Below are 15724 nucleotides of genomic sequence, written 5' to 3' on the forward strand. Positions count from 1 at the left end.
TTGCTATTGTAATTATTTCACTTTTCTCATTTTTAAAAAATCCCTCAACTGAATATTTCTCACTTAAAAAAAAAACTCTTTTTTGTTGCCTTGCAGTCAATATATTCCTGAATAACTTTACTAAGTTAAACTAAGACTCTAATAGGCACTGGTCATAATGGAACTCGTTTTGGTTATTTAAACACAATGCTCTGGTTTGAGTTGGTGGGAATCAACAGACACCTCAAACACTTGGACAATAATGCTTGAACTTGATAAGTTAGATAATTATATTAAAAAAAAACTTAACAAGTTTAATAGAATACTACTTCCAATCCTAATTATAAGACCCAATTGACTAATTTGAGGAGATTAAAGAACTTAGTTAAGTTAGTTATTTATAATAAATAGGTGTTGTTTTTCTTAAAATATCCTTGCCAATCAAGTTTGTTTTCTAAACCTACCGTTGTTAGAAGGATTATTTTGAAAAAAAATACATAAATATGGGAGACAAAGTGGATTATGATTTTATATTAAGGATTGAAAGTAGTATATCAGAGCCGCAATTTTTTAATTACAATTCACATATTGGTTTTTTAATGAATTATTATTTTAATATATTAGAAACAAGTTGAGAATATTGTACTCCTTTTGAACAAAATCTTAAGGACATAAATCTTCGATTTTGGAAATGAATATATTTTGAGGATATGGTAATAATGATATCAAATAAAGTAAACAAAATTCTTCATAAAAAAAATCAAAGCTCCATGATTGTGTTTGATATATATTATGAAAGAAAAAGGTTGAATAAAGATGCCATTCTCATTCAAAAAGTTAATTACATAACATTCTTAATACGGAGTTTTATTTAAAAATTAATATGTTGAAATGAGAAAGAGACTAAATTATTTATTTTGCTTTTGAAGATTGAAATTTTACTTCAGCTGTCATGGAAGAAAGAACATTGTGGGGACGTTGCGGCGTCGGCAGATTCTAAATGTGACTTTTAATCTAAATATATCTATTAATTAATAAACCAATCAATATAGTACATAATTATATATAAAAATGTTGGCAAAAAAAAGGGAGAATCCAAAAAAATACCTTTGCGCTACATTTTAATAATAATTAATAACAGTTGAAAAACAAATGACAAAATATTTTTGTCGTTATTCTTGATTTGAGATTTTAAAATTTTAGAGGTATTTTTTTGAGAATTCTCCTAAAAAATAACTGTGTATATATAAATATACAATTATTAGTGTTTCTCTCTAATTATAAATTTGTTATGTTTTTATAAAACTTATATTGATGATAAATGAGATTCATATTTATGACAAGGTTACATTATTTTTGGGTAAAGTAGTATCTAACCTTCTAATTTTATTTTTGAATGCATCTAGTACTTTAAATTATAAATAAGACTATAGTATTGGAATAACCAATAAAATCATTAGATGCTTGGATGAACCATAAAAAATTAGGATGCTATTTACCCATTATTTTTAACTATAAATAAAATTTGAACATATATAATATATTTTATGAAGGATCATACACATGTTATTATAAAAGGAATATTTAACACATACATTAAATAAAAAAAATATCACATGTCAAAATAAAAAAATAAAATTTTTAAATAAACAAGTACTAATAACTAATGAATGTCCCACATTGAACTTTATTTTTAAATTTTTGGAGCACTGCTAAAAATAAAAAGGTATAGGCAATTATTTTCATATAAAAAAGAAAGAAATTAAAATAAACAATGAAGTTTAAATTTCTGTCCGTGTTCGGGAAAAAAAAATTAATTTTTGCCCTCAAGTCAAGACGTAAATTGCCAAAGATTGTATCTGAGCATAAAAATTGAAACTTTAATACTTAAAACGGATTTCATTAAAATTTTAAAATAATCAAACTCAACATCGAATTATTAAGGGAAAATGACAATAAAATACCACTTGAATTCTAAAAGGACAAATAAGGGACCTGAATAAGCAAAATGACAAATAAGGCACTGGGTACCAATCTGGGATTCATATTTTCGGCCAAAAGACCAAAACGCCCTGATGAATGCGGGAAGACCGAAAGCTGAAAGTGAGAGAAAGGAGAGAGGAAGACCGACGCAGTGAGAGAAAGGAGAGAGGAAGACCGACGCTGATGAAATGCGGGAAGAAGGAAAGAAGAATGTTGGAAATGCTATTATCTTACTCCTTCGCATCACCATTCTGTAGAGATTGTTGATTTTGGTTGTGGGAAAGAGGATTTGTAGTGAGAGAGGGAGTGAACCGAAGCGGAAATCAGCAAGCAATTACGTAACGTAACTGCTGTGATATGCCTGCTGGTTTTTGGTAAATCCCATTACGTGAATGGTAAATTTCACTATACATGTAGTTAATTATGAATTTTACAAAATACATATTGTGATTTACAACTTTTGTAGTGAAAGTGACTACTTTGTTAATGGGTTTTGCAACCTGTTTTCAGGAGATAAACAACTTGTTTGTAAAAACTAATAAAAGTGACAACTTTTGTAGTCACGTTGAATTAACTGGTTGCAAAAGCCATTTAAGAAGTGGTCATTTTCACTATAAAAGTTGTAAATATCACTGTGTATTTTGTAAAATTCAGCGTCAAATTTTATTGATTTTTAGAAACAAGTTGCTCATCCCCTGAAAAGAGGTTGCAAAACTCATTTAAGAAGTGGTCATTTTCACTATAAAAGTTGTAAATATCACTGTGTGTTTTGTAAAATTCAGCATCAAATTTTATTGATTTTTAGAAACAAGTTGCTCATCCCCTGAAAAGAGGTTGCAAAACTCATTTAAGAAGTGGTAATTTTCACTACAAAAGTTGTAAATATCACTGTGTGTTTTGTAAAATTCAGCATGGAATTTTATTGGTTTTTAGAAACAAGTTGCTCATCCCCTGAAAAGAGGTTGCAAAACTCATTTAAGAAGTGGTAATTTTCACTACAAAAGTTGTAAATATCACTCTATGTTTTGTAAAATTCAGCATGGAATTTTATTGGTTTTTAGAAACAAGTTGCCAATTCCTTGAAAAGAGGTTGCAAAACTCATTTAAGAAGTGGTAATTTTCACTACGAAAGTTGTAAATCTCACTATGTGTTTTGTCAAATTTAGTAGGAAATTTTATTAGTTTTTAGAAACAAGCTGCCCATCCCTGAAAACAAGTTACAAAACCCATTGAATAAGTGGTCATTTTTACTACGGAAGTTGTAAATCCCACTATACGTTTTGTCAAATTTAGCGTGAAATTTTATTAGTTTTTACAAACAAGTTGTTTATCTCCTGAAAACAAGTTGCAAAACCCATTAACAAAGTAGTCACTTTCACTACAAAAGTTATAAATCACAATATGTATTTTGTAAAATTCATAATTAACTACATGTATAGTGAAATTTACCATTCACGTAATGGGATTTACCAAAAACCAGCAGGCATATCACAGCAGTTACGTTACGTAATTGCTTGCTGATTTCCGCTTCGGTTCACTCCCTCTCTCACTACAAATCCTCTTTCCCACAACCAAAATCAACAATCTCTACAGAATAGTGATGCGAAGGAGTAAGATAATAGCATTTCCAACATTCTTCTTTCCTTCTTCCCGCATTTCATCAGCGTCGGTCTTCCTCTCTCCTTTCTCTCACTGCGTCGGTCTTCCTCTCTCCTTTTTCTCACTTTTAGCTTTTGATCTTCCCGCATTCATCAGGGCGTTTTTGTCTTTTGGCCGAAAATATTAATTCCAGATTGGTTCCCAGTGACCTCCTTGTCATTTTGCTTATTCAGGTCCCTTATTTGTCCTTTTAGAATTCAAGTGGTATTTTATTGTCATTTTCCCAATTATTAACACCGGCAAGCCAGTAATAACAATAAATTAATAATTAATAATTAATAATATGGATAATGTGATGAAACGTAACTTTAAATTTGTTAATGCAAGCGAAGTGGGCAATGACTTTATGAGCAAGATAATAATAAGGCTTTTCTTTACACACACACACTAATAATAATAATAATTAAATATTAATTATCTCTTTCTTTCACGGGTGAGAGCTCACCTGCCCCAATGACCATTCCCCACTATCACGTGCTACTGTATCTCCTTTAGATTCTATTATGTAATAAAATATACCGTTTCTTTTTTAAGATAAACTTTTATTGAGCCTATATTATACTATTATATTCCACATATTTAAATTATACCCTAACATATATTCGCTGTGAGAAAAATTAAAAAATACCTTTTCCTGCCATTTCACTGAAATGTGGATGTATTTTGTGTCATTTAAAAATTCAGAGTTGAAAAAGGGAAAAATTTAAAACCATGTTTTCTATTAAATTTCAGCCGCTTGATAATTCATTCAATCACATTCATTTTGTGATATGATCTTTTAAAAGTAAGTTGGGTATGTTATCCCATGCAAGCCATGAGATGGATAATATTTGAAAATTTTTGATTAATTACGCCTTTTCTAATAATTAAACTTTGCTGACATTAAAAAAAGAAAGAATGAATGATGTTTGGGATTTTTTAGGAAAAATAATGAGAGTTTGATGCTTTAAATACATAAATATTTTGAAAATGATAATAATTAAACACTAGCTTAACAATTTATTAAAATTGGGATTAAAGTGTTAATAACATCCCAACAAAAAATTAGATGCAATTCCTTTTTTAAAACTAGTACACAATGACAATGTGCCATTTCGATGACCGAGATCAAAATTTGCTATCACTGTTGTTTCTTGAAACTATTGTATAGAGCTGTGATAACAAAAACTAAAGATAAAAAAAATGATATGGAAGCAGAAAATAATTTTTTTTGAAATATTTAAATAAAGTACCATATTTTTATGTTGAAAGTATTAATTTCCCCCCTCTAATACTATTTATAAATAAGAAAAAAAGAGTTTTATTAGCTTTGATTATGAGTGGCATCATTAATTTTTCATGTGAGTATTCTATTTTACTTTATTATTATTACTGTGTAGAATGTTAGTTTATTTGAAATTGTTTATATTAAATAAAGGTTGTGTTAAAAGAGTATTAATTTGAGCACTTTATTTAGATTTTAATATAAGTCATATCTAGGAAAATTTTTTGGTTCACAATACAAGTGACTTGCAAAATAATTAATACTTTGTTACTCCTATTTATAAATAAGACACTATTAACATGTTTTAAAATAAAACAACTTTTAAATTTTATCCCTATTTAATATATGCACAATTCAACAAAAAAAAAAACTCTTCCGGTATTGTTTATAAGTCAATTTTAATATGTTTCATTAATTCTCATTTAAAATTTTACAATTTTTTATCTTTATTCCTATTTAATACTATTTTCTATCCTTAATATAAGACCTCATTTGACTTTTAGTTTGATTCTAATTATAAGACCCCAATCCACTTTGTCTCTCATATTTATGCATTTTTTTTTCAAGTAGTCCTTCTAATAATAGTAGTTCTAATAAATATACTTGATTAACAAGGATATTTTAGAAAATACAACACCTATTTATTACAAATAACTAACTTAACTTATTTCTTTAATCCACTAAAATTAGTCAACTAGTTCTTATAATTAGAACCGGAGGTAGTATACATTACACTTTATATAAACAAAGTTAATACAATAATAAATAAAAAATAAAATTGTATATCTATATAAAAAATTTCTCTCATTACCCTATAAACGAGACCAAAAAATATCTTCTTGCTCTGCTATATAAATAGGAAGAGAGGAGTAACTATTTACACTATAATAAATGAAGGACAATATATGTATTCATGATAAAAATTAAATAAAATAATTTATAAATAGGAATAAGAAAAATGTTCTCTCTGTCTCATAAAGAGGACAAGAAGAGTAATTATTTGTTTATTTTATTCTTATAATTAATGTTTAAACGCAGAATTTTATTTAATGACTGAATTATCAATTTTTTTTAAACTTCGGTTGAATTAGTTGGGACTGATTAATGCTGCGGAGGGGAGGGAGTATTATCTTGAAATTTTAATGAGAGCTATGAAATATAATAAGTTATACAACTGGCATTTTCATCGACAAAACGTGAAATTTCGGTTAAATTTAAATCAGGGTTGGAAGAAACATGAAGAAAAAGACACATCTCACTGCAGTGGCATATCTGGTAATAATAGGGGCAATGAAGGGCACATTGTATCAAGGGATCTTTAATTTGGACAAAACAGACAACAAGTCAGCGCAACAGAAAGGTCGGCCGTCCGAGTCAGCTTTAAATAGAAAAAAAAATTAAATTGTGAAAAAGAAAAAGCCAGCACTTTCGTTCTCATGTCTTTTTATTTTTCGTGCGAATTTACGGTATTACCCATCAATAAAAAAAGGCCTTTCAAATTAAAAAAAAATCACTTTATTTTAATATATTTTAATTGTCCCTCCCGGACGTGAAATTTTTCTTAACCAAATTGTATTTATCGGGTTTAGCAAATTATTATTCAAATATAAATTCTAGATATGTATCTAAATACTTTATTACTCATCCTCGTTTTCTCTTTGGTTTTTTCTCCCTGAGAAATTTTTTAATGCTGTGGTAACAAGTGTTTGATTTATTCTGATTTTTTCTGCTTTCCGTTTTTTTTTCCCTTTTTCCTTTTCCCCTTTTTTCATCCCTCAATTCGAGCAGCTTTGGAAAAACCAACAAGCCAACTGGTTTTTCACCTCTTGGAATTTGTAAGTTGTTTTCAATTTCTGCTGCAATTAGTTTTATTTCTTGCTCATTTCTCTCTCTTTATTCTCTTTTATTTTTCAGTTTTGTATTTTCCCTGCGGTTTGATAATAGTTTCTCTAATTTTCTGGGGTTGGCTGGTTTAGTTTCTGGAAGCTGTGAAAAGAAATCTAAGTACAGGTTTACTGCTTAGAAGAAGCTTGCTGAAGTGTGGAATCACACTGGCAGGTCATGATCTCTGCATTCTGAATATTTTCCCGAAGCTTGATTTTAATGTTTTTCCCGGAAAATATGGAGTTTTGTCTTAAAAGTGTATTTTTTGAAATTCTTTTTCTGGTTTATTAAATATTTACTTGGGTTTGGGTTTTCTACAGTTGAAGATGGAGGAGAGGGTAGCTACGAAGTAGATTTCTGGAAAAAATCTTTAATATAGTTAGTTTTTATGTTTCTGAAAGGCCTTTGGTAGTTTCTGATGCGTTTCGCCTGAGGAGCAGAAGATTAGAGATAGTTGGTGTAATAAATGAGTTTCTCTCAGACCAAAATTTGAACGAACAGTTGCGTGAGAGTTGTTAATTTTTTAATTATCTTTCTCAGATTTCAGGGCAAAAAATAATTATGTTTTCTGAAACATCTCGTCATCCCCGTTAAACCAGTAATTTTTTTAAATTTTAATTTTTAATTTGTGGTAATTTTTCGTATTTTGCCTTTAATGGCGGTTTTCGTTTTGCGCTTCTACTGTTGTGCTGTGCTTCTCTGGTGAATTTCTGGCTCGGTATTTGAAGAGCGATGAAACTGCCCGCTTTTCAGAGACAAGAACAAAGAGAAAACCAAGCTTTGATCTAACAAAACTGCATTTCTGTCCTACGATTGTGACCTAGTGTCCTGCGGTTCTGCGATTTAGCGCATAACTTTGAAATGGATTTTCGCTAGTTTAGTGACCCAGTCGTTTCAACTCAAAATCGTTTACTCTGTTTTATTCTTTCTTGGGCATGGTCGAGAATCGTTTCATGGATTTCACTTTTCCCTTGTAGCATTCTAAGAGTGTTGAAGGCATTGATGGTTATCGAAAGCAAATCTGTAGTTTTCAGTTGCATTCCATTTCTTTTCCTCCTAAATTCCGGATTTCTGATGTTGCAGATTCTCGTTTGATTCTATAAACATCGAAGGGAAAATAAATTATATCTATGGAAGCAAGAGAAGGAATCAGTTCAGGGGTTACGGTAATTGGAGCGGAAGCTCCCTCAGCCTATCATGTGGCACCAAGAACTGAGGCTCCGAGCCAGACTCAAGTTCCTGCTGCACCAGCAGCACCAAATGTTGGTGCTTCACCAGTGAGTGTGGGAATGGATGGAACAGCAGTCAAGAAGAAACGAGGTAGACCAAGGAAGTATGGTCCCGACGGGTCTGTGGCTATGGCATTGTCACCTTTGCCAATTTCATCTTCTGCTCCCCTTTCTAATGACTTCTCATCTGGGAAGCGGGGCAAATCAGCAGGAATGGAGTACAAGAAACATAAGAAACTTGGATTGGATCATTTGGGTAATGTATCGTAGATACTTATAATTCTCATGATGCATTGCCTCCAACTGCTTATTTCAAAATAATGTGTGAAATATAGTTCACTGGGTTGTTTTCATTTTGATGGAAACCCAAATTATTTAAAAGACTAGTATTTTTGTGTTTCTGATAATGAAATTGCGTCCAACTTTGGGCTAACGTGCATTGAAAATTCTGAGCGTTACTTGAATGCTTAGGAAATTTCAACTTTTAATTCTAAGTACCTTATTTGGAAGGGTACGTGTGTGGAAAGATTTTGCTGATCAAAATGGATTTTATTACTTTGCAAGTGTGATGCTGTTTCCATGAATGAAAAGGTGGAACTTTTGTGGTAGCAGTATGATTTTTCCCTTGGGTTTTTCATTCTTTGCATGGTTCTTTCTTTTTGCCTTAATCTTATTTTTGGGTATAAATTAAGATTCATATTAAGATATATGATATTCTTTTGAGATATTGAATGCTTGTGAAGGAGGGCATGATGTTATACAACAAATAATGTCTGTAGCTGTTTTAGCATGGTTAATTATCTAGCTTATTCCGTTTTGCTCTTCTTGAGGGTTGTTTTATCAAGGATTTAAGTCAAAGAAGGTAGAGTATTGTAAACTGTATTTATGAGATGATAATTATTTATTGGGAGGAGATAGGGCGGTGCGTGGCAGCTAACTGCATGGCTATGGAGCTGTTCATGCTGGACACTTATTTTAGACACGATGTGACATTTCAAATTACATATGGATAGTGTAAATTCTGTTATCTTGCCATGTTTATCTCAGTATTCATGCTTCCTAGATGCTGGGTGTAAATGATGTCTCCAAGCATAAGATATTTGGGCGATTCACTTCTGCATGAGAAGATTTGAATTTGATGGGATAATTGTCCATGACCATTAGAAAGGGACAAAATCTTTGTTTTTGACTTTTGACTAGAAATGGTATGAAAACTAAAAGTGATGGGTAGATCTAATAAATAATAAGTAATCGCCAAAAAGAAAAGAAGATATAATCAGAAAGTTTTACCCGGAAACAAGGAGAAAACTATTAACATGTAATATTTGAGGCTTGTTTTCCATGTGTGACTAGATTAATGATTTTCTCAACATAAGAAGTCACATGCGCTTGCATCATCAAAGGTACTGGGGGTTGAAATTTAGGTTTTCCACTTTTCCTTGATTCATGAGACATGACTTGGTTGGATTTTGCTTGCTGTGGAATATTCCTCTTATGAATCTACAGTAAAAGGTAGATTTTGCTTGCTTTGGAATATTCCTATTACGAATCTACAGTAAAAAGCATGTAGTGTGCAGAACATTTCAAACTGCACTGCTCTATTTACAGACTGACAAACAAAATGATCAATGCACTAATCAATCTTTTTTTTTAAGTTTTCTCAATTCTACCTATGGGCGAAGGCGTATGTTTTTTGGGAGAAAGCCATGAATGCTCTCTGTAGCTATTATATAATTCAACTTAGTTCTGTTAACGTATATTCTTGTTATGTTTGTAGGTGATTTGAATGCGTGCTCCCTTGGTACAAACTTCATGCCTCATATCATCACAGTCAATACTGGCGAGGTATGCATGCCTAGGGTTGGGTTTTTTTTCCTTTGTTTTCTTTTTTTTTTTTTGGGGGGGGGGGTCTTTAATTTATTGCATATTATTTTGCTTTCAAATTTATCTCCATTAGTTTTAGGTTAAACTTGCTCTCAAGAGCTCATAATATATAAATATGTATGTATTTCAGACTTCTACAGAGCTATGCCTTTTGCTTTCACTGGCTAAGTTCAAAATAAGCGTTGTGTATGGGATTGCTTTCTCGATTGTTGGATGAAAACAATAGCTATAGCTTGCCCCCTCTACCATCTCAAGGAAATATGTTTTCTTTTATTTATCCATTTGTTTATTTTGAATCTCATGAAAGAGAGATTCAAATTTATTTTGTTCCCCATATATCTATTTCAATATTTTCATGTTAAAACGAGCATTAGTAGACAGTCACATAAATTGATGCTGTCACATTTTAATGTCAAGAAAGGAATGTAATTCCATCACACATGTTAAGGCACTGTAAATGGAAGTTGTACATAGATGCATAGAGCAATTATTGACTAGAGAGGGCAGGATCTGCCTCTTCTATGTCTTTTGATGAAAAACACATTTTTTTCGCATAATGCTACTTCTTTCTGGCTATGATATGATTGATTAATTTAATTCTGCTTTCTCTTTGGTTCATGCAGGATATTACAATGAAGGTTATATCTTTTTCTCAACAAGGACCCCGGGCTATATGCATCCTCTCTGCTACTGGTGTGATTTCTAATGTTACCCTACGTCAGCCTGATTCTTCAGGGGGTACTTTGACCTATGAGGTGCGGCAGCAAATGATATCATTATATAAATGTCAATGCAATTCTAATTGGATGGGTTGCAATTTTCGATTTGTTCAATTTTTCCCCCTATACACGCAGAGATAAACCAACATTTCTTGACATGTTTGAAAATTCCGTTGCTTGCATAAATTCTGCATGCATATGCAATGTAAATGTTAGTGATTCTAAACTAACTACTTGAATGTAATCTAGGGGGAGTCCGTTGTGAAATTGTAGAATTTATCATTAGCACTGTGAAATTGAGAAGTTATTATGGAAATCTTAAATTTATGTGAAAGTTGTTTCGCAGACATTTTTATTTAGTAAATCAATTATGAAATTCTGAATGTTAAGTCATTGATATGGTATGAAGCTGTATTCATAGACGTGGTTTGTTATAAATTTGATCATGTTGTCGAAAGTTGTTGGCAGTCAATTGATTTATTTTTCTCTACCGTGTCTGGTTACTGTGTATTGCAAGCATCTTCAACTGTGTTTCTATGTGTCTGGCATGCTTTTTTGTTTCTATGCTGTTGTTGCTATGTTATTTTTGGAATCAAAATTTCTTCCTTATTTAAAGATCAAATGCCTAGAGGTTTGAACTGAGAATCAAGTGGGATGGATGGAACACAAGCTGAGTTAAGTTTTTTGTTTAAGGATGGGAGATCTTATGCAGTTTAAGAAGATTTGAAGATGTATGTTTTACTGTGGACAAGAAAAATAAGATGTTAGGATTGGCTGCAATTAATGAACCTAAAGCCTGGGTGTGCAATTATTTTTTCGTTGCTGCTACTTGATATTAAAGTTCGCATATGGCTTGCCCAGTGTACATTTTATATCACTGGTATCTATGCATAATGGATGCTATGGTTCCGGGTTCTGAAACATATATTTTCTTGTAGGGTCGCTTTGAGATACTATCGTTGTCTGGATCATTCATGCCTACTGACAACCAAGGAACAAGAAGCAGGTCAGGTGGAATGAGTGTCTCTTTGGCAAGCCCTGATGGTCGTGTTGTAGGCGGTGGGGTTGCTGGTCTTCTTATTGCTGCCAGTCCTGTGCAGGTAAATACACCCCTTCTTTTTGAAATGGGAAAAAGGGAGGGGGTTTAACACTTTCATCTACGGGTCTGCTGATTTTTTGAGCATGTTTATCATATTTGGGGCAGTAAGATTGTTTTAAAAAACCGGTCTTTGTAGCAAAGTGAAAATGATAAAACAAAGAATGAAGATCTAAATAATTTATCTTGAGTATATAGACCCTAGACCTCTTCCGTAGGCTTAAGATTGGCTCGGCTTGGCCCTGTATATTTTTTTCCCTGAACATGAGAAAATGAAATATATTGCATGCCCATTGCCCGCTGGTAGTTGGCAATCTAGCATACCTTGACGAACGGCACAGTGCACCTGTTGCATCGCAGATATTATTTTTCTCGTAAATGAATCACATTTCTTTGTCAAGATGACTGATCACTTAAGACGGCTTTTGCTTATATCAGGTGGTGGTGGGAAGTTTTTCTACCAAGCAATCAGCAAGACCCAAAACCAAAGAAGTCCAAACCTGATTACACACCTCCGGCTACTGCTACCCCACCAACCCCGTCGCTTTTTCTTCTGCACCTCCCTCAACTAATGCTGAAAAGGAAGATGGCTTGGGTGGTGGACATGTCCTGCAAAATTCTGGAAACCTGAACTCCAACATAACCTCTCCCCCATCATTCCGACGAGAAAACTGGGTGAACATGCACACTATGCCAGATTTGAGACAGTCAGCTACCGACATTAACATCTCCCTGCCAGATAGCTAAAGATGATGCTCAAAAAGTCCTGCTGACAACAAAGATTATTCATGACTGTGCTGTTTAGTTTATGTTTCTAGTGTTTGTTTTTATTAATGTTATCATCTAGATTTGCTTTCAGAATGAGAGACCTATGTTTTCTCTATCACCATAGGAGGTAGTTGTTGACAGGTTAGTGACTTGGAGCTAGGTTTTGTCAGTAGAGTATCTTCAATTTCCCCGGCTGATTTAGGTAGAAGCTGCGGCATGCAGTATATCGAGTAAGATGTTTCGGATGTAATGCCAGCTTATTTGCCTATTTATGACTTGATTTGTTGTTGGTGTAATCTTTCATTTCTCAATTTCACCAGATTTATGCTTTTGATGTTGTTTATGCACCAGAGTCTCCCAATCTGGGAAATTAATCGCTTTATAAATGTAGGTTGAGTCGAAAATCGGACACCAATGTTTACGTGCATGGTGTGTGTCCAGTGGACGTATCATATTTTACGACAAGTCAATGCTTGCCATGCAAAATGAGATGTGACGTGCGTGTCCTATTCTCTCTCTAAATTTTGGGAACTTGGGCCACGTTTGGTGCAAGGCGGAGTGGATCTGCTGGTGTTTTGAATGGATTAGAGACCTTTCCAAGGATGCCATCGTAGTTTGTGTTATTCCCAGCTTACCCTTAGCCCTAAAAAGAGTATTCTTTTTCTTTGGGACCCCCTGTTATTTACAAAAGGAAAGAGGATAGGATGATCCTTGCTTTGTCTGGCTATCAGATGTCTCGTAGAGAATGTAATGATATCTGTTAAAGCAATGTTTGGTTTTAAAAAAAAAGGGAAAAGAAAAAGTAGGAGGATCATAACGAGTATAACGTGGAAAGATCAAATTATCTCTTTAAATCAGAAAGTAATATAAAAAGACTATTTTTGACTTCTTTAACTGTGATTACATGGTTAATTTCTATCTCTAAGTGTGTGTTTTGAACTCTGTTGAATTTGGTCAACATATGGTGTGGATGGTTTTGTCCTGTAAGTTGTAAAATCAAAAATCAAGCCAAAACCCCCTCCCCTTTTCTTTTTTCCTTTCAAGCCTAACGTACAAAGAAAAATTTGCAATTGTGTCTCTACTATATGGTTCTCGAATTCTTTTTTAAATTTAAAACCAAAATGAAGAAAAACTAGCACTGTTTTTCAAATGGTCGGCTCATGAGCAAATTACGCGAACTAGCTGGGCATATTATCTATTGGAGATACATACAGGTATCTCAACTTGGATAATTTAAAAACTTCAGATCACCATTTCCCCCCCAAAATGCCGCTAAAAGTCAATCGAGATCAATGTTCTTTTAGGACTATGCCAACCAATCTCTTTATTACACGTCTCAGTTGTGGAGAATACATACTTGGATATTAAGTCATTTTTAATATATCAACCATCGATTTGTAATCAGATTAAAGAAAAACTTTTTTCAGTTCTTAATGTAGGATATAATTGTAGAGTTGGTCTTAATTATAAATATAAGACCCATTTTTCTCATATTGTTAATTTTTTTTCAAATTACCCCTATTGATACTTCCTCTGCTATAATTGAGTGGGAGAAGGAGGGAGGATACTAAGAAAAATTATTAGGATATTTTAGAAAAAATGTTATATTTATGATAAATAGTAATTTACTAAACTTTTCTAACTTAATCAAATTAGTTAAGTAGGTTTTACATTAAAGAGCAGAGGAGTAATATTCTTCAAACGAAGTTTCCAAGCAATAGTCATTCCATGAGCTTCAAACGCATAACTCTTGTACGTGTTAAGAATCACTTGAGAATTTCATATAAATAAAAAAGAATCACATTAGAAGGCTCCGCTGGTTTCATAAAACAACTAATTAGTGTGCTTCCTGATGAATATGGGCCTGACCAACCCTCATGTCCAGATGTACGCTCTTTCTTATTGGGCTCGCCCACTTAAGTTTTGGTGCAGAGACAAATAGAAACTAAATAAACTCAGGAATTGTTGCAATTAATTTATTTTTTCAAAAAATTATTTTCATCTATTTATTTATTTAGTCTAGTTTGGCATATATTCATTTAAGCCTAGCTTATATAAAAATTTTAATTTACTTTAGTTCCTTGTTTCGGAAGAACATGGAATGATGTATTCCTAATTTTGTTAAAGTGATGTTATTTTGCTCTCCCATGTCATAGTTCCACTAAGTTTTAATGATAAACCAAATAATTTATTGAATTCTATATCTATTATTTATTTACTTAATAAAAATTCTCATTCGACCCTCAACCAAACATATTGTTAATTTGAGACAATTTTTTTTTTAAATAGAGTAGAGTAGGAAAAGAAATTTTGGACCATGTTTAAAATATAGAAACAAAGTTACAATTTTATAAAATTAAAGAAACAAAAAGAAAGCAAACATTGGTTATATTAAAATTTAAACAATAAAAAAGAAAAGTTAAAAAGGAAAATTTGAAGAAGACTCGCACGCTGACGCTGTACCTTACAGACAAACAAGCCAGCAAAAGCGACCTCTCTCCACTGTGCACTTGGTGCTGCGGCCTCCATTCTCTTCGCACTTTCATTTCTATTTCTCTCGTAGCTCCAACCTCTGTTCTCTTCCCGCCGCCACTACCCGCCATCGTGCCGCCGCCGCCGCCGCCGCCGCAAGTATCTGCTACGAAGGTAATGTCAGCTCATGTTTTTATAGATTTTCTGTTATTTTTCCCTTTGCCCCTCATTATTCAATTATTCTCGCTCTTCCTCAATTATTATTTTCTCATTTTTCTGCTATGATTGTAAATTTTGTTGGAAATAGAGTGTACTGGACGAATTTTCGTTGCTCGAATACGCGTGAATGTATTGGTTTCGCTTGCGAAGATGACCTTTCGCTTCCTTTATATCCTTACCGTTGGGTGTTAGTTATCACTTGTCAGTATTGATACTTCTTATTTTTGGTCAACTGATACGTTTCACCTCCATGTTTCATTTTCTTCTTCCTGAGCATTTCCTTCTTCAGTTGTTTGCATTTTGAGTTGGTCATAGCTCATCTGAACGTGCCTTCCTTGAATCTTGAAAGTTACGTTAACAATCAATCATTAAAAGGATCTTGCCATCGTTCTCTCATTGATACTTTTTAAGTTTTGATTTTGATGCCGTGCATGGTGAGAGATGTTAGGAACATTTCATTTATGCTGATTATGATTCTTTTGGCTATTGGACCATGCAAGTCCATTTAGTAATACGTTTCATCCTAATTATCCCTATGCAGGTGAATTTTCTTTGGCTTCGATAAAAG

General features: G+C 32.7%; 1 pseudogene; it reads left to right on the forward strand.

Moving 5' to 3' along the window:
- The first annotated feature begins 7852 nt into the window (after positions 1–7852).
- Positions 7853–12451, forward strand: LOC114736243 (AT-hook motif nuclear-localized protein 7-like; annotated as a pseudogene).
- The last annotated feature ends 3273 nt before the right edge of the window (positions 12452–15724 follow it).

The sequence above is a fragment of the Neltuma alba genome, unplaced genomic scaffold (genome assembly GCF_004799145.2).
Source record: "Neltuma alba isolate B1F8T4 unplaced genomic scaffold, ASM479914v2 tig00013322_pilon, whole genome shotgun sequence".
Lineage (NCBI taxonomy): Eukaryota > Viridiplantae > Streptophyta > Magnoliopsida > Fabales > Fabaceae > Neltuma > Neltuma alba.